Below are 20399 nucleotides of genomic sequence, written 5' to 3'. Positions count from 1 at the left end.
GGCCTGACAACCATATATCAGGAGTGCTCGATGGCGTCTCCTGTCTGGCAAGGGGGGCTGGTGGCTGACTTAATTTCAGGATAGTTACAACTCTTACAACTATATGAAATAAGAATCTAGCATTTCTTAAATCCTTTGCATAATTATATTTAAGCTAATATATTTAATACATAAATAACCTTTTAAAAGGAAAAGAAATCTTAAAAGGATCTTAGTTTAAGAAAGAAACAGCTTTAGAAAAGACTTCCCAAAAATGTTCTGTTTCTGCCAGCCAGACCAGTTGCTTTTTCACTGCTCTTGACCTTTTTAACCTTAGGAAGAAGATATGGCTCATTTTACTATTTATCCACCCTTAATTTGTAGGGTCAGTGTAACCTTGGCTGTCAGCCTGTAATTCCCTTTTTACGACTTTGAGAATTGTTTTCTGCTATAAATCAGGGGGGCCCCTTGTCTAGGAGAAAAACATTTTGCCAAGGTTCTTAGGCAGCTGGTCTTCTGCCTGGCATAAAACATTTGAAGATCTTTAAGCTCATTTTAAAATACAAGCCCTGATTAAACATATAAGCTTTAATAAAAATGCAAGCTTATGATTAGATGCCTCATTAGAAATGCAATAAAATAAATAAGACACAGGGGAGCAGAGTCTTCTGATTTAGTCCCGGAATGTCCCTATTTGCCCTGCCGGTGCTGCTGCCGCCGAATTTGGAGAGGAGGGTGAGCCAGACTTTGTCCTGAGCAGCGGTGATGATGGAGCATCCCATTGCCTCTACATGGCCGCTGCTGCCGGCCTCCTCCCTTGGCCCCTGGAGACCAGGTGAGAAGGAGGAGAGGTTGATGCTGCCACCCAGGCCCAGGCCCACGTGAAGCACTGGCTCTGAGGGGCATGCAGAGGGCAGGGCCACCCTGAGCAGGAAGAAAGGAGGCGCAGAGCGGAATGCAAGGAGTCAGTGTGGTGTAGTGGTTAAGAGCGGTAGTCTCGTAATCTGGTGAACCGGGTTCGCATCTCCGCTCCTCCACATGCAGCTGCTGGGTGACCTTGGGCCAGTCACACTTCTCTGAAGTCTCTCAGCCTCACTCACCTTACAGAGTGTTTGTTGTGGGGGAGGAAGGGAAAGGAGAATGTTAGCCACTTTGAGACTCCTTAGGGTAGTGATAAAGCGGGATATCAAATCCAAACTCCTCTTCTTGATTTTTTTAAAAAACGCTTTGCGCATCCGCATCTAATCTTGCCCCTTTCTAAAAAAGATTTACAGTGGTACCTCGGGTTACAGACGCTTCAGGTTACAGACACTTCAGGTTACAGACTCCGCTAACCCAGAAATAGTACCTTGGGTTAAGAACTTTGCTTCAGGATGAGAACAGAGATCGCACGACAGCAGCAGGAGGCCCCATTAGTTAAAGTGGTACCTCAGTTTAAGAACAGTTTCAGGTTAAGAACGAACCTCCAGAATGAATTAAGTTCTTAACCTGAGGTACCACTGTATTGGTGTGTGCTTTTCTTTGTATAAATCTACTGAAGTAAAAAAATAACTAATACTGGGATTAAGCGGGTCTTTCTCTAGGACGGCAGAGGGAGTCTGTGCTGTGCCCCATTGGCGCAGTGGCGCTGGCACTTGCCCATCTTCTGATAGGAAATGTTCTGCAGGGAGCTGGGGGGGGGCAAAAATTGGGGGTTGAGGAGGGTCAGTCGGTGGGGAGTGAGAAATGTCACTATTTTAATCTGAGGAATTTTGGAGGGTATGCTGTTCTCTCACCAGAGGCTGCCTTTTCCTTAGAGGTGTGGGAAGTATGGTTCTTGCCAGCGGCGGAGCTTGCCGCTAGGACACCCTGAACAGCACACATGCTGTGCACCCGGGGGCAGGGCGAGCCACCCATGGGGCTGGCCAATCCGCCGGGGGGGCCGATCCCAGCGTGGCGACGTGATCCGCCAGGGGGATTTTGTCACCCCACTCAGGGATGACACCTGGGGCAGACCGCCCCCACCACACACCCCTTCCTATGCCCCTGGTTCTTACATGTTGTTATGTACTGAGTTGAATAGGATCCAAAATGCAGCAGTCTGATTGGTCCTAGAACAATAGGATCCAAAATGCAGCAGTCTGATTGGTCCTAGAACAATAGGATCCAAAATGCAGCAGTCTGATTGGTCCTAGGACAATAGGATTCAGAATGCAGCAGTCTGATTGGTCCTAAAACAATGCAGCAGTATGATTGGTCTGCAGGAGTCATCCAATCCAGCTCCAGATGGAAGTGAATCCACAACCTGATTGGCCTACAGGAGAATTCCAGAATTAGCCAATCATGTGCAGCCCATTGTGTAAATAATGTATATAAAGCAGATACTTTGGGGGGACTTTCATTCCTCCTCACTACTATGAGCTGAATAAAGAGCATGAAATCCACTCTTGACTCCGAGTATATTTCACATGTCATCATCGTACAGTTGGTGCGAGAAAGGGGTGAGGGGCCTCAGGCCTGGGAGGCAAATGTGGCCCTCCAGGCCTTTCCACCTGGCCCTCAGGATTCTCCCCAGGCCACACCCTTCAGCAGCCCTGCTTTTCATCCTCCGTGAGTGTTTCTGCCTGGCTGGAATGTGCCTCTAAACCCCTATCGTGCCACTTTGCTTGCCAGGATGCAGGGCAGAGAGCGCTATGTGGCCTGTTGTATGAAGAGAAAAGTTTGCATTTGATGCAGCTCTCAGGAGGGCTGTCCAGCATGGGCTGCAGCTTGAAGAAAAGATTCACCACCCCGATGCAAAGGAAAAGGCTTTCTGATTGGGTGCTGGACCAATTCAGTTACCTGCGAAGGGACGTTGCTTTGAAATTCTGAACAGAGCAGAGGGTGGATGGTTACTGGTAGCCCAGAAAATTCTATCAAGGTGTGGCAACAGCTACACAAAGCAACACAGATATTTTATCTAGGTGATAGGGAAATAGAAAAAGTGTCCAAAATTCTTCCATGGGGCGTGCCGGCCACAAAGCCATGAAAGACATTTTACACCACCTGTTCCCAGCAATGCTATAAGGAGCTACTGTGTCACATGAACAATAACCTCCCCCCTCCCACAAATGTACCTTTTTGCATGCTCCGTAGAGGCCGGATGAGCAAATAAGGGCCACGCAGCCACAAGGAGGCCTGAGAGCTTTGCCTCAGGTGCCAAATCTGGGCACGATTTAGAGGGGCACCTTTTGGGCAAGGTCACCCGAGGACAGATAGAGGTTGTCAGTGCCAGGCCACCCTCAGCCCAACATGGTCAATGCTGCCCTCGTCCAGTAGCAGTGAAACACTTCCATAAGGACATAAGAAGAGTTTGCTGGATCAGGCCCATCTAGTCCAACATCCTGCTCTCAGAGTGGCCAGCCAGATGCCTGTGGGTAACCCATAAGCAGGATTCGAAGAAAAAAGCCCTCTGCCCTAATGTGGTTTCCAGGAACTGGTACTGAGAAGCATTACTGCCTCTGGCCATCAATAACTATTCCCTCCATGAATTTGTCCAGTCCTCTTTAAGCCCCCCTAGCTGGTGGTTATCACTGCAGTGGCGTAGCAAGCCCAGGTGGTACCCGGTGCGAAAATTTTTTTGTTACCCCGCCCCCACGTCAACAGCTCGGGATAGGCTTGGGAATCACAGGTGGGCGCCAAATGTCCGCCCCCCCTTCCTACGCCTCTGCACACACACACCCCCCGTGATTCCCATGTACCCCAAGCCGTCGGGGGAAGGGGGGGAGCTATGCCACTTTGCTGGGGCGCTGGCAAAGCTGCGTCCTCTCGGGAGCCATGCCTCCCGTCCGTCCCCCTCCCTCCCTCCCCAGCTCGCTGTAAAGCGACAAAGCGGGAGCTGCTTACAGTGAGCCAGGGAGGGAGGGAAGCTGGGAGGAGGGGCCCCGGCTCCTGTCCACCCTTCCTTGGCTCGCTGTGAAGCAGCAAAGCAGGAGCAACCCATCCCGGCTCGCCGTAAGCGGCTCCTGCCGGTGGTGGAGGGATCCCACCGCCATCCATACGGCTCTCAGGCAGTATCAGTATAGCGCATGTGTGGCATTGCTACACACAGCGCATACGTGCGACACTGTGCATGCGTTGTATGTAATGATTTGCTGTCGGCGCCGCTCAAACGCCGTACAGACGGTGGTGGGATCCTCTGCTCACGGCTGCAGCCGCGAATGGAGGCTCCTCCATATGCGGCTGCGGTGGCGCAGTGGCTGCTTGGGCCGTCGTGCCCGGGTGGCAGGGCAAGCACGCCGCGGGGTGCCTTTTTGTCACCCTCCCAAACATGGAACCTGGGGCACACCGCCCCCCCTTGCAACGCCACTGTATCACTGCCTCCTGTGGGAGTGAGTTCCATAGTTTAACTCTCTGCTGCGTGAAGGAGGACTCCAGGAATCTCAGATAAAGATGTGAGTTTGTACATTTAAACAAAGGGGACTTCAACCTCCCCAGGTTGTGACGTGGGAAGCTGTTGGCCCTGCAGTGTCTTGGTATTCATGCACAAACATTTGCATCAGGTCATGTAGAGCTGCCCTTATCCATTTCCCATTTTTGTCCTAGTCCTAGTTTCCCATCACATTCATTATTTTTTTTTAAAGTCCTCATGAAGTCGTATCAGTTTTGTACCAGTGAGATCCCTTTATACTTGCTGTACTTTCAATTTATATTCCTGTAGGGTGGGGTTTAACGGCAGAAGAACGAAAAAGGATTTTGCGTGCCTTTATGGCAGCCAAGGGACTTGTACTTGGAGCCTGGAAGAATAAACATCAACACCTATGAATTTGCAATTAAAAAATCCTCATGAAAATTCATAAGTACCTTGAGTTCCATTGTGCCCGATAAACACCCCCCCCCCTTTTTAGCAAAGTCATTTCTGCATAATATATGGCATTTTGTAGGTTATATTCATTAAGATATATTTTTTTTAATCAACTAATACATGCATGTTTTCTCCTAACATATTCATCTTCATATGCATTACTCGGCTTTGCATTGCAAAATTTCAGAGGAGTGTGGATTTCGAAGAGGGGCTGCATTGCGGTTCGCATCTTGTGTCAAAAAGTATGACTTAAGCAGGTTTGCTTTTAAATGCAGACTAAATTTCTTCCCCGTCCCTAGCAAAGGGACAGGAACTTGCAGGAAATAAGCAATGGTACGAAGGCATACAGGTGTTATGACACTCTTCCAAGAAAACTCCTCCCCACTCCATAAAATTACATTAGTCCATAATTATGTTTATAGCTCAGATTTTCATGGTTGGGCAGTGGTGGGGCATGGGGGTGGGGCAGACATGCCCTTCTTAAATCTCAGCCAGTCTGTAAGCTCCTTATGCAGCCACACTGTTTTCTTTAGGTGCCTCCCAATTTTATTTCTTGTTGGAATTCTCTGCATTTGTGACTTCAATATTTCACCTTTAAGAAACTCCCCTCCATCTTGGGCTCCCTTCTCTTTTGAGTATTTGTGACCATGGGTTCTCACCCTGTACAGTGGTACGTCTGGTTACGTACTTAATTCGTTCCGGAGGTCCGTTCTTAACCTGAAACTGTTCTTAACCTGAAGCACCACTTTAGCTAATGGGGCCTCCTGCTGCCGCTGTGCCGCTGGAGCACGATTTCTGTTCTCATCCTGAAGCAAAGTTCTTAACCTGAGATACTATTTCTGGGTTAGCGGAGTCTGTAACCTGAAGTGTATGTAACCCAAGGTACCACTGTAGTTCCTTAAGCTTTTTTGAAATTGGCCTTCTTAAAGCCCAGAGTGCATGTCTGACCACACTCAGCGTTCCCTTGCCTCTGTAACATGAAACCCAAGAGGACATGAGAGTCCCCTCTTGCGAGGCCCAGAAAACAGGGTGTTTCCCTTATAAGACGGGAGATTTGAAGCACATAGGAGTCTCCTGTTGCGATTTAGGTTCCAGCCAGGGCCGTCTTTAGCAGATGCGGTGCTGGGGTGCAAATATCTGCCCTGCACCCCCAAATTACCATGGATGGGAGGGGGAGTGAAGCTGCACACTGCCAGCCATGGGGGAGGCAAGTCTCCCCCATGCCGCTGCAGGAGAGCAATCCCCACAGAGGCTTGGGAGAGAAGCTGCATACCGGCCAGCAATATGGTTGGCGGGGCGCAGCTTCCATACTAAGAAGAAGAAGAAGAGTTTGGATTTGATATCCCGCTTTATCACTACCCGAAGGAGTCTCAAAGCGGCTAACATTCTCCTTTCCCCTCCTCCCCCACAACAAACACTCTGTGAGGTGAGTGGGGCTGAGAGACTTCAGAGAAGTGTGACTGGCCCAAGGTCACCCAGCAGCTGCATGTGGAGGAGCGGGGACGCGAACCCGGTTCACCAGATTACGAGTCCACCGCTCTTAACCACTACACCACACTGGCTCTCTGCAGGGATTGCTCTCCTCTCACGGAGGCTTGGGAAGGAAGCTGCATGCCCACCAGCCATATGGTTGACGGGGCGCAGCTGGCAGGTGTGCGGGGAAAGGGGAGGCCACTGGCAAAGCCACGCAGCTCCCCCATTCGCTGGGCGCCCCTGAGAGGCCGGCGCCCTGGCGCAATGCACCACTAAGCCCTATGGGAAAGACGGCTCTGGTTCCAACAAAGAATATAAAGGGCATCCCTAAACTGGGACATTTGGAGTGTGTGGGGGGGGGGTCCCTGTTGCAATTTGGGGTTAGAGCAATGCCCTGGCTGCAATGAGGGCGAAGGCTATCGCATTGCAACATTCAGCAGCTCCCGGAGACGCAAGGCAATGGGGAAAGAGTCTCGACAAGGCTTGGACATTGGAACAAAACCACACTGAACTAAAAACACCTACAAACAGCAAGCTGTACTCTGCTTATCAACGTACAGAGAGGCCCTTTGCAGTCTCCAGTTCTGACTTCTGAGATCCCATCACCTTAACCCCCACTGTCAGGGTCAGACACACATGCAGCCCTTGGTTGTTTGGGCTGGGAGTGATAAAGAGTGTGGAATTGACACAACTTACCTGCAGGGCTGAAGCGCAGTTCCCAAGACCAAGGGAGGTTAATGAAGATCTTTCCAAAACGGAGACCAGGATCATTTCCCCCGCTGGCCAAACAGAAAGGGCAGAAAATGAAAAATCCTACTGAGTCCAGCATCCCATTTCATTTCTTTTCAATTTAATCATTTGACAATTATAAGAACAATCAAGAAAGCTGTTCCAGAAGAAGTTACTTCTGCTCATGGTATTCTGCTAGAAAATAAATCCCACTGGAATTTGCTTTCACAGGAGGCAATAATTTTCTTGGCAATATTGTGTAAGAGCCCACCAGTTTCTTCAGAATTATTATTATTATTATTATTATTATTATTATTTGTATACCATGCTTCATCCGTAGATCTCAAGGCGGTATCTATAGTCACTTGCTATTCTTACTCTTAGATGTTACTTTTGCCATTATAGCCAAGTCCAATACTTTATGAAGCCATTTATTCCAATAAGGGAGTGATGCAACTTTCCAGTTTTGAGCCCGTAACATTCTTGCAGGTGTTTACAGATAAGATGTAACTTCCTTATATTCTGTTTATGATAGGTGACATGTACTTCAGTAATGCTTTATTTATTTTTATTATGTATTTTGTATTACTGTATACTTTGTATACTGTAACTTTGAGTTGTGAACCACCCTGAGACCTGCAGGTATCGGGTGGTATAATCATAATCATAATCGATCCAAGGAAACTTCCTACTTTGATATTTTTGCTCTGACTGTCATAAGCATCTTCCAATATTTTAGTGCAGAACTACAGGTCCACCACATAGGATAATTGCAGCAATTGTTAGCAGGCATAGGCAAACTCCAGCCCTCCAGATGTTTCGGACTACAATTCCCATCATCCCTGACCACTGGTCCTGTTAGCTAGGCATGATGGGAATTGTAGTTCCAAACATCTGGAGGGCTGGAGTTTGCCTATGCCTGGTTAAAGGCATTGTGCCTCTGAATACCAGTTGCTGGAAACCGCAGCTGGGGAGAGTTGCTGTCGGGCTCAGGTCCTGCTTTTGGGATTCCCGTTGGTTGGCCATGGTGAGAACAGGATGTGGACTAGATGGGCCACTAGCCTGATCCAACAGGCCCCTCTTCCATTTTCATGTTCCATTGAGCTTTTTGCATCTTTGGCATACTTTCAAATATGATTTATCTGTCGCCCCAAATGTTACATGGCCGTAATCCCATTTCAAACTGCAGCTGGGAATATGCCTTCAAAAAGCCAACAGTCAGGGGAACAAAATATGGTACTAGACGTATGCTTGATGTTTTATTATGCTTTTATATTTGTTGGCAGCCACCCTGAGTGGCTGGGGCAACCCAGTCAGATGGGTGGGGTACAAATAATAAAATTATTCTTCTTCTTCTTCTTCTTCTTCTTCTTCTTAGCTTAGTCAGCAAACCTTTTCAGCAGGGGGCCGGTCCACTGTCCCTCAGACCTTGGGGGGGGGGGCGGACTGTATTTTTTTAAAAAAATAATGAATTAATTCCTATGCCTCACAAATAACCCAGTGATGTATTTTAAATAAAAGGACACATTCTACTTGTGTAAAAACACTCTGATTCCTGGACCGTCCATGGGCCAGATTGAGAAGGCAATTGGGCTGGATCTGACCCCCGGGCCTTAATTTGCCTACCCATGGCTTAGAGGATGATTGCCTTAAAGGGAGACTAGAGAAGTTCACAGGGATGGGCAAATCTGTCTGTTTCAGGTTTTCTAAGTTTCTCATTTTTCCCAATCTCATATTCGGTTCTCCACGTTGCAGCAGAAGTTTGTGGGATTTCGCTTTTTAAAGCAAAATGAAGATCCGTCAGCGTTTCAGTGCTAACTTCTCCTAATATGGACATGGATCACTAGCTTGGCCTTTGGCCTGATCTAGGAAGCCTCTTCTCATGTTCTTATGGGTAACGACATACCCTCCAACATTTCTCCGATGAAAACAGGGACGCCCTAGTCAATAATAATAATAATAATAATAATAATAATAATAATAATAATAACAACAACAACAACAACAACACACCCATCTGACTGGGTTGCGCCAGCCACTCTGGGTAACTTCAAACAAATATTAAAACATAATAAAACATTAAACATTTAAAAAATACTTCAGATGTCTTATAAAGGTTTCATAGTTTCTTATCTCCTTGGCTCAGGGGTTGCATAACCTCATACACTCCAACATTTCTCCGAAGAAAACAGATGTCCTAAGGAAAAGCTGGACATTCCAGTATCAAATTGGAAACTAGGACGGCTTCTGTAAATCCGGGTCTGTCCCTGGAAAATAGGGACACTTGGAGGGTCTGTAACGGTGACGGATGGCTGCTGCTTCCACGCCCGGCCTGTGGAATCTGATTGGCCGCTGTGAGGACAGGATGATGGACTAGCCAGGCCTTTGGGTTTGATCTAGCAGGTCCTTACGTTAATCCCTTCTACAATGAAATGAGATACCGCAGACGGTAAACATTTTGTTGGCCCATCTCTCTTTAAGATTCAGGCCAAGTCCTTTTCATTTCGCTGACCTTTCAGGGTGCGTCAAATGTTCTGTCTGCCCCCGTGGTTGTTTTGTAACTGAGGGCTTAGCCACACTCACCTTTCCTCTTTCAAGGAACAATCCGCCATTGAAAGCTCTGTGTCCGAGTGGCCTTTTATTTCTTTTATTTCTCGAAAAAACCCGCTCTTTAAAGCCCAAAGCTTTGTTGGAGGGGTTGTGGGAACCTTGGGACATATTTTCATGCTTGGTGGGAATGCAAAATTCTGGCCCTCCAACTGCCCCTCTTTTTCCAGGGATAGTCCTGGATTTACAGAGGCTGTCCTGGAGGGTCTTGGTCAAAATGCTTGGGGAGGGGAAACAGGCAAGCAAATGTGAATAATAAGAAACAAGAACTGTTTAATGTGACAGCTTGTTGCGGATCCAATTCAACGCCATTGGTTCAGTTCCCATCAAGAGGCAATAGACAACCAGTGTGTTTTCGGGTGGGTTTGATTCCCTGTCTGCTAAGCCTGCTCTGCAGGCCTGAGGCACCTCTTTGCTTTAATCCAAGGTACCCTGGCAACAGCATCCCTTCCCTGGTTACACCCTCCGCGGCGACAGTGATGTCACCAGCTCCACCTGCTCTGGCATCCTTCTCCTCTCCCTCTTAGCAAACAGGGGTGGTGACCTGATGGGGGGAGAGAGAAAGAGGGAGAAAGAGAAAGAGAGAGAAGGGGATGTTCCTCTTTGGCTTGTCAGGCCTAATGAAAAGGGTGGCATGCCAAAAAAAAAAACTTTCGAGATGGATGAATCTATCAGTTTCAGTTTCTCTCACGCCACGTTCATTCCATACATTTAAAGCGCTACAATATGCTTTAAATGGCCCCCAAAGAAGCCTGGGAGCTGTACAGTGGTACCTCGGGTTACATACGCTTCAGGTTACAGACTCCGCTAACCAAGAAATAGTGCTTCAGGTTAAGAACTTTGCTTCAGGATGAGAACAGAAATTGTGCTCCGGTGGCGTGGCAGCAGCAGGAGGCCCCATTAGCTAAAGTGGTGCTTCAGGTTAAGAACAGTTTCAGGTTAAGTAGGGACCTCCGGAACAAGTTAAGTACTTAACCTGAGGTACCACTGTAGTTTGCTAAAGGTGCTGGCAGTTGTTAGGAGACCCCTCCTTCCCCTCACAGGGCTGCAGTTCTCAGGAGTTTCCTTTGAAGAAAGATTGACTGTTAAAACCAGTGCTATTTTTTGAGAAAAAGAGGTGCCAGAAGTCACAATGAAACCCCCCATGTTCTCTTTTAATGGCAATGGTGCCCACCTGAGAGGTGCCAGAACTGAGTTCTGGTGAGTTCTGGCTAAGCCCTGGTTAAAACCACTCAGCAAATTGTAGCTCTGAGTGTGGAACAGGGGCTTCTGAACAACTCTAAGCACCCTTAACAGCAATCAGGGGTGCCAATTTGAATAAAATATAGGGGTAGTGGGGTTCTTAACCCGAGGTACCACTGTCATTTGTTACAGGTGCTGAGAGTTGTTAGGAAACCCCACCTCCACCTCATTCACCTCACATTTACAGTTCTCTGTTTCCCGCGAAGAGAGATTGGTTGTTAACCTGCTCTCTGCCTGGCTGGACTAAGCTCTTGAACTTTGACTGTCTACTTCAGCTCTTGCTTGCCTGGTTGGAGTCCAGCTGGACGTGCCCTTTTCCAAGATACTCCATTGAGTTTCCCTTCCCTCTTGGTTTTCCATTCCCGGACACCTGCCCCCTCCAACAGCCAGCCACCACTTCATGTCCACTGAGTAGGATCAACTCTGCTGGTTGAGCTCTTTTGAGGCTTCCCGCCCCACCCACCCATAGGATCCCCCCCCCTCCCCGCTGCAAAGTTGCTTTTGTAATCCCCACCCACCCTTGTACCTGGGTCTTGCTTGCCACATCCACAGCAGACATTAAAAGAGCCAGTGTGGTGTAGTGGTTAAGAGCAGTGGACTCGTAATCTGGTGAACCGGGTTTGATTCCCCGCTCCTCCACATGCAGCTGCTGGGTGACCTTGTGCCAGTCACACTTCTCTGAAGTCTCTCAGCCCCACTCACCCCACAGAGTGTTTGTTGTGGGGGAGGAAGGGAAAGGAGAATGTTAGCCACTTTGAGACTCCTTAAAGGGAGTGAAAGGCGGGATATCAAATCCAAACTCTTCTTCTTCTTCTAAAAGGTGATACATCTTTTTTAAACAGTCATGGCTTCCCCCAAGAACCATGGGAACTGTAGTGAGTTAAGGGTGCTGAGGGTGGCTGGGAGACACACCTATTCTCCTCACAGAGATCCCGGGTTCTCCCAAGCACTTTCATGTGTTACAGTGGTACCTCGGGTTAAGAACTTAATTTGTTCTGGAGGTTCGTTCTTAACCTGAAACTGTTTTTAACCTGAAGCACCACTTTAGCTAATGGGGCCTCCTGCTGCCACCGCGCCACCGCTGCACAATTTCTGTTCTCATCCTGAAGCAAAGTTCTTAAACCGAGGTACTATTTCTGGATTAGCGGAGTCTGTAACCTGAAGCATCTGTAACCTGAGGTACCACTGTATTTTCACAAAGATATACATTCTTATGCACACTTTCCCCTAGCATGTACATTCTTTGCACACATTACTTGGCTGGGGAACTGCGCTTCAAGAGAAGTGTGAATTCTGATGGAAGACTGTATTTTAGTTGTTTTGGGAAGTATGAACTGAGAACTCTGCTTTAAATAAGAACAGAGCTGGAATTCTCCCCCACCCGTTAGGAATACAGGAAACTTCTTTCTACCCTGTTAGACCACTGGTCCATCCAGCTAGGTGTTTTCTACACTGACTGGCAGCAGCCTCTCCGGGATTTCAGGCAAATGCTCTGTTGCTGAGCTCTGGTCTTCCCCCTTAAAATAAAGCAATATTCTAGTCCTCAAGGTATGGAGAAGAGGGTTGATTTAAAGCTGATTTATAGCAGGACCACAGGGACATCTAGCTAACCACAGGTATTCAGGCATTCAGGCATCTCCAGCCCTCCCTGGGACTGAAACTTCAACATGCAAAACAGATGCTCTCCCACTGATCTATGTCCCTTTCTATTCTAGAATAATGACATGGAATTGGGATCTAACACTTTGCAGGGTCGCTTTAGTATTCAAATTAAGCTCCCAGCGTGCTGCAGCTCTTGACCTCTCCCGTATTTTATTTTATTTTTTTTAATAAATTTTTATTAAGGTTTTAAAAATTAAATAACAATCAAAGTAAAGAAAAAAGAAAAAACAATACACCCTCAAAAAACAGAAAAAAAGAATAAAGAATAAAGAACAAATCAAACCTATACATCACTTGCTTACATTCACTTATTTCCTTGACCTCCTCACACCTCCCATTTTTGTATTCTAATTCAATTTGTTATTTCAGCAAATCCTTCCAATGACCTCTCCCGTATTTTAGCTCCCCTATGACTCCCCCACAAGGCACCCCCAAATTGAAAGCAAAACTTCCCTTCCCCAGTGCGAAAACAGGTGAGGCAGGAAAGGAGCAGCCTATTCTCTCTTCAAGGAAACAGCTCCCCAGGGGGCCCGTGTTTCCTTCTGAGTGCTCAGCCCAGCCAGTCCTGTGGGAGGTGGCCTCCCTCCCCGCCCCTTACCTGTGCTCAGGTGCTTCGGTTATAAATTCTTACCTGGAGGCGCTCGCTGGCAATCCCTGATCGCCCTGCTGCTCGGTCGACCTGCCTTGGGAGTTTACAAAGCCCGTGACGAAGTGTGCCTCGGACACCTGTCCACCCCACACCCCCAGATCTTCGCCATGGAACGGGATATCCTGCGGACGGTCGCCCTGGCCTTGATGCTCCTGGCATTGTGCCCAGGTGAGCAGATGGCAAAGTGGGTGGCTTGGAGCTTCGGGTGGGGGGGCAAATGGGGAGGGAGATCAGCCCCACAGATATTGTCGGGCAGGGGCAAAACCCCGTGGCAAATCTTGTGCTGGACTTTTGTCAGGCAAGGTGATAACAAAGGGGTGTTGGGCACCTTTTGCAGGTGTGTCAAAAGGGAGAATGGCAGACGGGTGTGGCTGGAGAAGGTGGAAGGAAGGAGAGTCGTTATTCTAGGGAACGGCGTGCTCTTTCTCTGTGGAGGTGGGCTGGATGTTGTGGGGGCCTCGGGGTTAAGACCTGAGGCTCCTTCAGGCTGGGGGGGGGCGTGTTTCGGTGGATGTATCCTGCTACATGTCATTGCCGCAATAATAATTCATTAGCTGTGGATTTATACTGGGCTGTCCGGACATCATTCTGCTTAGTTGTTTTGCAATGCTTGCCCCAGTGCTGGTAGCAGTGCTGGGTTACTTAGGGCACCAGCAAATCAGGGGCACCTCAGAAAAGGAGGGATTTTGGGGGGAAAGAATTTGACATTTGAAGAAGTCACCACGGGAAAAATCAAGACTTGGTTAGACTTCTTTACATTTCCTTCCCTCTTTTTTTCTGCATTTTTCTGCTCTCTTTTGATTACTTATTTCTCACAAAACCAGGGGGGTGTCCTACTACCAGCAATCGAAATACTGCGAGGAAATCAAATCGTAAATCTGTGTTTTGTTTTGCGTCATTTTGCAGATTTTATTTTACGGTTTAGCATTGTTTGTATTTTGAACCGCATATGGTGAGGGGGCACCATAATCATTTCAGTGCTTGGGGCCTCTAAGTGTTTTCATCCCTTCCTGGTTAACATGGGATTGCTGTCCAGAGGGGCTCTAGGCAGAATCATGAAATCCTAGAGTTGGAAGGGACCCCGAGGGTCATCTAGTCCAACCCCCTGCAGTGCGGGAATCTCTTGCCCAAAGTGAGGCCGAAACCCATGACCCTGAGATTAAGAGCCTCATAAAAGAGAGCGAGAGAGAGATTAAGACTGAGCTATTCCACCAATAAAATAAATGCAGACATCTGTGGTATAAAAAGTTTCAGGATTTCAGCAGGTGAAGTTACAGGATGTGTACAAATGGGGGAATGAAGCAGTCTGTCTGCTCAGAAACTCTTCCAGGCGCAGCCGGGACTGGGAGTGGAATCCCGTATAACAGCCGTGTACCAACATAATCATAAACGTACAATTTTTAAAAAATGAGATCTGGAGAGGGTCCAGTTTTGTAAGGAGATCACTTTAATCTCCAGCTCATTTGTTATCGTTCCTGAGCACAGGAATGTAGATGAAAGGAAAACAAATCAGGGGCATGGGAGAGTGGGCAGAGGCCTTTTGAAGTATTGGCCTCTTTTCCAGGAAAACTGATCCTACAATAAATCTGTTGGCCTTCAGGTGCCAACGCTTTAAAGTGTCTCTTTGTTGCTTAGGTTAGGTGGGGTTTTTTTTACATATATATATATATATGGAGGCATAATTCGGGTTCCTTAAGGAATCTGATCTTAGGAAGCAGGTCTTTCTAGCTTGGTGTTGCCTACACGGCTGGCAGCAGCTCTCCAGGTTTGTAGGCAGGAGAGGTTTCCAGCCCTACCTGAAGATTAAATATGGGGTGTTCTGCAGGCAAAGCATGTGCTCTGCCACTGACCTGGAGCGCTTCTTTTAAATAGAATAGTATGATTCTAGTCCTCATGGTTTTGAACAAATTGCTGCTTTTAAACAGGAACATATGAAGCTGCCTTGTACCATCTAGCTCAGCAATGCCTACACTGATTGGCAGCAGTTCTCCAGGGTTTCAGGCAGGAGAGATTCCCAGCCAATGCCGGGAACTTGGGTCCTTCTGCATGCAAAGTAAATACTCTGCTCCTGAGCTATGGGTGCTTGCCAGCTCTAATGCACATCCCTAAGGCACATGAGGAGCGGAACATAGCGATCCATCAAGTTTCGCACTTCCCTGAATGTGGGCATGCAGGTTTCGGCTAAAAAAAGAGTCATTTAAAAATGCTATTTGGAAAGAAAATGTATTTAGAAATGTGGAAGTTGAGATGGTTGTAGCCAATGCTAAATCCTAATCAGAGTAAGCCCATTAAAGTTAATAAACAGGAATGACTTAGGTTGGTTAATTTAAACATGTCTAGTGTGAGAAAATTAGGGTTGCCATATATCCTCTTTTTCCAGGACACACCCTCTTTTTCATGGGTAGAGTTGTCATAGTGATCCATAGTTAAAAGTGGAAGTCGGCAAATACGTCTTCTTTTTTGCTCTTCAAAATATGGCAACGCTAGGCGGAATCTACTTGGATGCAACCCAACATATGTTTAAAAGAAAAATGCATTTCAAACATATCTAAATGTGGATTTTCATCCATTTTAAAACACACAAACACACACACACACACTGTAGATTAATGCAAAAGCAGGAGTGCAGGGATGTCTATGGAGACACCAGAGAAAGGGCTGTAAATCAGACCAATCCCAAGGCCAAACAGATTTTCCTGCTGCAACAAGGAGGAAGGCTTTTCGATAAGGAGAACTGTCCTCCCTTTAGAAGCGGGGGGGGGGGGGGGGGATGGGACACAAATTCTGACTCAACCCAAACTGGGAGTGTGATGGGATTGTCAATAACAAACCTTGTTAAGACAAACAAGCTTTTCTCTGGTACAGTACTCCTGGACGTGGAAGCTCTACCAGCTGGTTGTCTATTAGGGCTGTAATAAAGCAAAGCAAAGGCTGCTTTTTGTGGGGCTGTGGGGAGATTTCCCCTTCCCACTGCTTTCTTCAGAGCCTCCCTAGTGCCCCCTACAGGTGTCCTTTTTTGTGTATTGATGATGATCACCAGGGCCGTTATGCGTGCAGGGGCAGAGGAAGGGGGCGGTGGGGGCGGTCCGCCCCAGGTGTCATCACTTTGGGGGGTGACATTCGACGTGCCGCCCACCTGCGACTCCCAAGCCTACCCTGAGCTGTCGGGGGAGGGGGGAGCTGCACCGCCTAGCTGGAGGCCTTCCCTCCTTCCCCCTTCGTTTTGACAGCTCAGGGGAGGCTTGGGAGTCGCGGGCGGGTGGAACAAATGTCACCCCCCTCAGGGATGACACCCGGGGCAGACCGCCCCTCCATGATGACACCCGGGCTGCTTTCTGGGCGGGGGGAGCCTCCCCTGAGCTGTCAAAAAGAAGAGGGAAGGGAGGAAGGCTATTGGCAAAGCAGCGCAGCCCCCACCCTCCAGGAAGCAGCCTGCCACGGGCGTCTTGCCCCCGGGACGTTGGCCGTGGTGCCCCCCGGGACACTCACCCTGTCGCCATGTGCGACACTTCAGGTGCCAGAGCAGCTAGCTCCGCCTCTTTATGCGTGACCCTGTTTTCTGTCCTGTTTTTTAAGCCTGCAAAGGTTTCGGGGCAGACATCGTCCTTCATTTCCAATCAGTGCATGCCCCTTAAACTTCCTGCTGAAAGCCTGTCACCATGATTGTTTTCCTCTCGGAGTGATGCTGGATGAATTTTTTTTAAAAAACCCCAAAAATCCAGGATTCTTTGTGTGGGGGAGGAAGGGGGGAATGACAAAGGCCCAGGAGGCTGATTCAGAACGTGGGTTCATCTGGCTCAGCCCTGTCAACACAGACTGGCAGCCTCTCTCCAGGGCTTTAGACTGGGGGGTCTTGCATACCTTCCAACATTTCTATGGTGAAAATAGGGACACCCTATTCAACAACACTCCTGCCCATCTAGCAGTTTGAAAGCACGTCAAAGTGCAAGTAGATAAATAGGTACCGCTCCGGCGAGAAGGTAAACGCCGTTTCTGTACACTGCTCTGGTTCGCCAGAAGCAGCTTAGTCATGCTGGCCACATGACCCGGAAGCTGTACGCCGGCTCCCTCGGCCAATAAAGCGAGATGAGCGCCGCAACCCCAGAGTCGGTCACGACTGGACCTAATGGTCAGGGGTCCCTTTACCTTTTATTCAACAACAGTGTGGGACATTCTGCATGCTAAGGCTAAGCAGGTGCTCTGTCACTAATCCACAGCCCATTTCGAACCCAGATTGACAGGTTCTGGCCATTTCCTGCCCTGACGCTGCAAACATGCATGCCAGAATCCCTCCCAATCAAGCCAATTCTGTGGTTTCTTGGCCCCCAAACCACACTTCTGGCAGATGCTCCACATTTGAAGAGGGATTGGGAGAGGCTGGCAATGGTTTTCAGCAGACAGAACCAACTGCGGCCATCTGAGGTTTGATCCATCCTGCTCCCAGACGTGTTGCTGCAATGTGCTGTGCTGAGATGGAAGAACTCTGGAAAGGAAATTGCACAATCCTTGGGTCATTCTCGCCATCAAGGGTATGCCCAGGCCTCTGCCAGAGAGACCAAGCTGACTGCTCTGGACCGGTCTAAGGGTGTAGGTTCCAGAAGAGGCCAGCAAGCAGAAACTGCTTACGTTTCACACTGGAATAGGTACAGTTTCGGTTTCCTATCCAGTTCTCATTTTTCCAATCTTTCATTTGATTTGTTGTATCTCTAGGCCACTTTTCAATCGAGTGAATCTAAAGAGGTTCACAAGCAATAAATAGCAACAACATAATAAGACATAACAAATCATCACGAATACAGCATGAATCATATAAAATAATGAACAAATCATCAATCAAACCAGCACTGTTTTTCTGGAAAGGGAGGTGCTAGAACTCACCATGAACACCTACCTCGTTCTCTTAGTTAGAATGGCAATGACGCCCACCTGAGAGGTGTCTGAACTGAGTTCCAGCAGGTTCCAGCTGGAAAAAAGCCTAGAATAAAACAATTTGAATTTATAAAACACTATTAACAAAACAGCAACTAAAAAATAAGGTAAACATCAAAATTCAGTTCTCTACATTCTTACAACAGTCTTTTTTTTTAAAAAAAAAAGGTCCTGATGAAAATTCATTAGCATTTTAGTGCAAATTTCTCCCAACTTAAACTTTGCCTAAAGTACACATTTTTGCAAAGCAATTTGCTTTTCATACATTTTTCGATTTATTTGCACTAACAGATGCATTTTTATGCAGACCTGATCCTAGTACATGCACTTTTATGCCTATTACTTGCACGGAGATCTGCAAAACTTGAAGAACTACGAATTTCAAAAAGACTCTGGGTTTCGGTTTGCCAATTACTGTGGAAAGTGTGGATTACAAAACTTCACTTTTGAATGCAAACTGAATTTGCATTGCTTGGCCATCCCTTTATGGGAGCATTTAGGGAGCATTCACACGCACACCTACTGTCAGGGACTCAGCGGGAGCGCAGGGAGGAGAGGAGATGGAGAGCGAGGGGGAGCAATCCGAGGGCAGCGTAGGAGAATATGATAGCAGCCCGATAGATTCCATGAGCCTCTCCAGCGAATCGGAAGATTCACAGAAGGGGGCGCCGATGGGCAGGGCAAGGGGCGAGCCAAGGGGGACACCCCAGAAGCAAGGGGCCAGCGGGGACTCCCAGAGCAGCAGTTGGAAATCAGGACCAGCTTCCCCACCAGAGCGCAGTGGCGGGGAGGAGTCCCAGGTGTCAGAGCCCACATATGCACCACCAGCGAGAGAAGATGAGTCAGGGTTGACCACGCCTCCATCGGAGAGCGAGTTAACGGTCAAGAGGAAAGTTGCAGGCTGGGCGCGCGCGCCAAGTTCAAAGGTACAGGCGAGCGGCACAGAAGGTAGCCCGGATAGGGAACCAGGTCCTAAAGCCCGCCGGAAGGAGGGGCAAGAATCGTCAGGGTCAGCGTCAGAGGAGTCCAGGAAGGATGAGACCCTAGCGGGCAGGAGGGCCCAGAGGAGAAAGGAACTTAGGAAGAGGTGGAGCAAGGCGAGAGTCTTAAACTGGTGTGGAAGGGGAGGAGACTCAGACGGGACTTCGCCGGTCTAAGGTCGAGACGTAGAGCTGCACGCTGCGGCTTTAAAATGGAAACTGAATCTCAATAAAGACTTTTATACATAACTACAGCCTAGCGTTGGTCCTCTGTGAGCTGGGACCTGGAGGCAGCTCTGACACCTACGATTGCGCCCGCGGACTGAGGGAACGTGTTTGGCTCCTGCCGGCCTCCACTTGACGCCCCACAGCCTCGACGTTCACGTGGGGCTTTGCGGGCCCGCTCACCTCAGGCAGGTCTGTGGGAAGCCTGTGGGCCCCTCAGGCTGTTCGTGGACTACAACTCCCATCAGCCCCCACCAGCGCAACCTGGTAGCAGTGAATGATGGGAGATGGAGTCTACGAACAGCCCAAGGGCCGCTGGTTCGGCTCCCCAGGGTAGGGGCCGGGATGCTGAAGCAAGGCTTTGTTTGCTGGTTGGATTTTGGGTTCTAGCTAGGCAGGTCTAGCTGGTGGATTGTCGTTTTGGGGAAGGGCTCAGTATGGGCTGTTTTAGCTTTTCGCAGAAAACAAGCAGAAGTGGGGCCTTCTCAGGATTACAATGGGGAAGACAGCACTAAAGGAAAAAGGAGAGGGAGGAGGTAGAAAACCAAACCTATTTCTTCATGACTGAGTTCTTGTAATGAGCAGGTGGAACGAGCCAAAAGCTGCTTGCATCACTCGCTACGACTAGCAGTGACAAATACTGGCCATCTCATTAGCCAAAAGCAGGCCCATACTTCCCATTGAAATACTTATAAGTTTATGTTGATTAAAACTGTTCTTCATTTTAAATATTGCATTGTTTTCCCTGTTTGTTGTTCACCACAAATAAAATATGTGCAGTGTGCATAGGAATTCTTTCATATTTTTTTCAAACTATAGTCTGGTCCCCAACAGTGTCTGAAGGACAGTGAACCCGTTTAAAAAGTTTGAGGACCCCTGGTCTAGGAGATGGGTAGCGATAACAGGCAGGCCTCTTCAGCAGCCACAAATCCCTCAGGTGTTTCCCCAAAGTAGGTTATTAATGAGATTTTTTGCTATCTTCTCTGTGACCTCAAAATCGATCCAGCAAAAGAATCCTCCGCAACAGCAACCACCTTACAGCCAACCACGGAAAGCTCCACAACAATTTCCACATCTGGAATCAAAACAGGAACACCCTCCA

At 48.2% G+C, this 20399-nt stretch overlaps 1 long non-coding RNA gene across 2 annotated transcripts; it reads right to left on the bottom strand.

Annotated features, from left to right (window-relative positions):
• Positions 1 to 4688: 4688 nt before the first annotated feature.
• On the bottom strand, positions 4689 to 18579 carry LOC307205848. Of its 2 annotated transcripts, XR_013834113.1 has the most exons (6): positions 18055 to 18579; positions 12901 to 14330; positions 11379 to 12652; positions 10019 to 10154; positions 6971 to 7053; positions 4689 to 5096 (listed from the first exon to the last, which is right to left on the bottom strand). It is a non-coding gene; the product is annotated as an uncharacterized lncRNA (long non-coding RNA). The 2 variants fall into 2 exon arrangements; XR_013834114.1 differs by lacking the exons at positions 4689 to 5096; positions 11379 to 12652 and having other exon boundaries at positions 5978 to 7053; positions 13146 to 14330.
• Between the last annotated feature and the right edge of the window lie 1820 nt (positions 18580 to 20399).

Source organism: Podarcis cretensis (assembly GCF_951804945.1).
Source record: "Podarcis cretensis genome assembly, chromosome: 16".
Classification (NCBI taxonomy): domain Eukaryota; kingdom Metazoa; phylum Chordata; class Lepidosauria; order Squamata; family Lacertidae; genus Podarcis; species Podarcis cretensis.
Note: the sequence above shows the minus strand (reverse complement) of the source record. Positions and strands in the feature narration are given on the sequence as shown.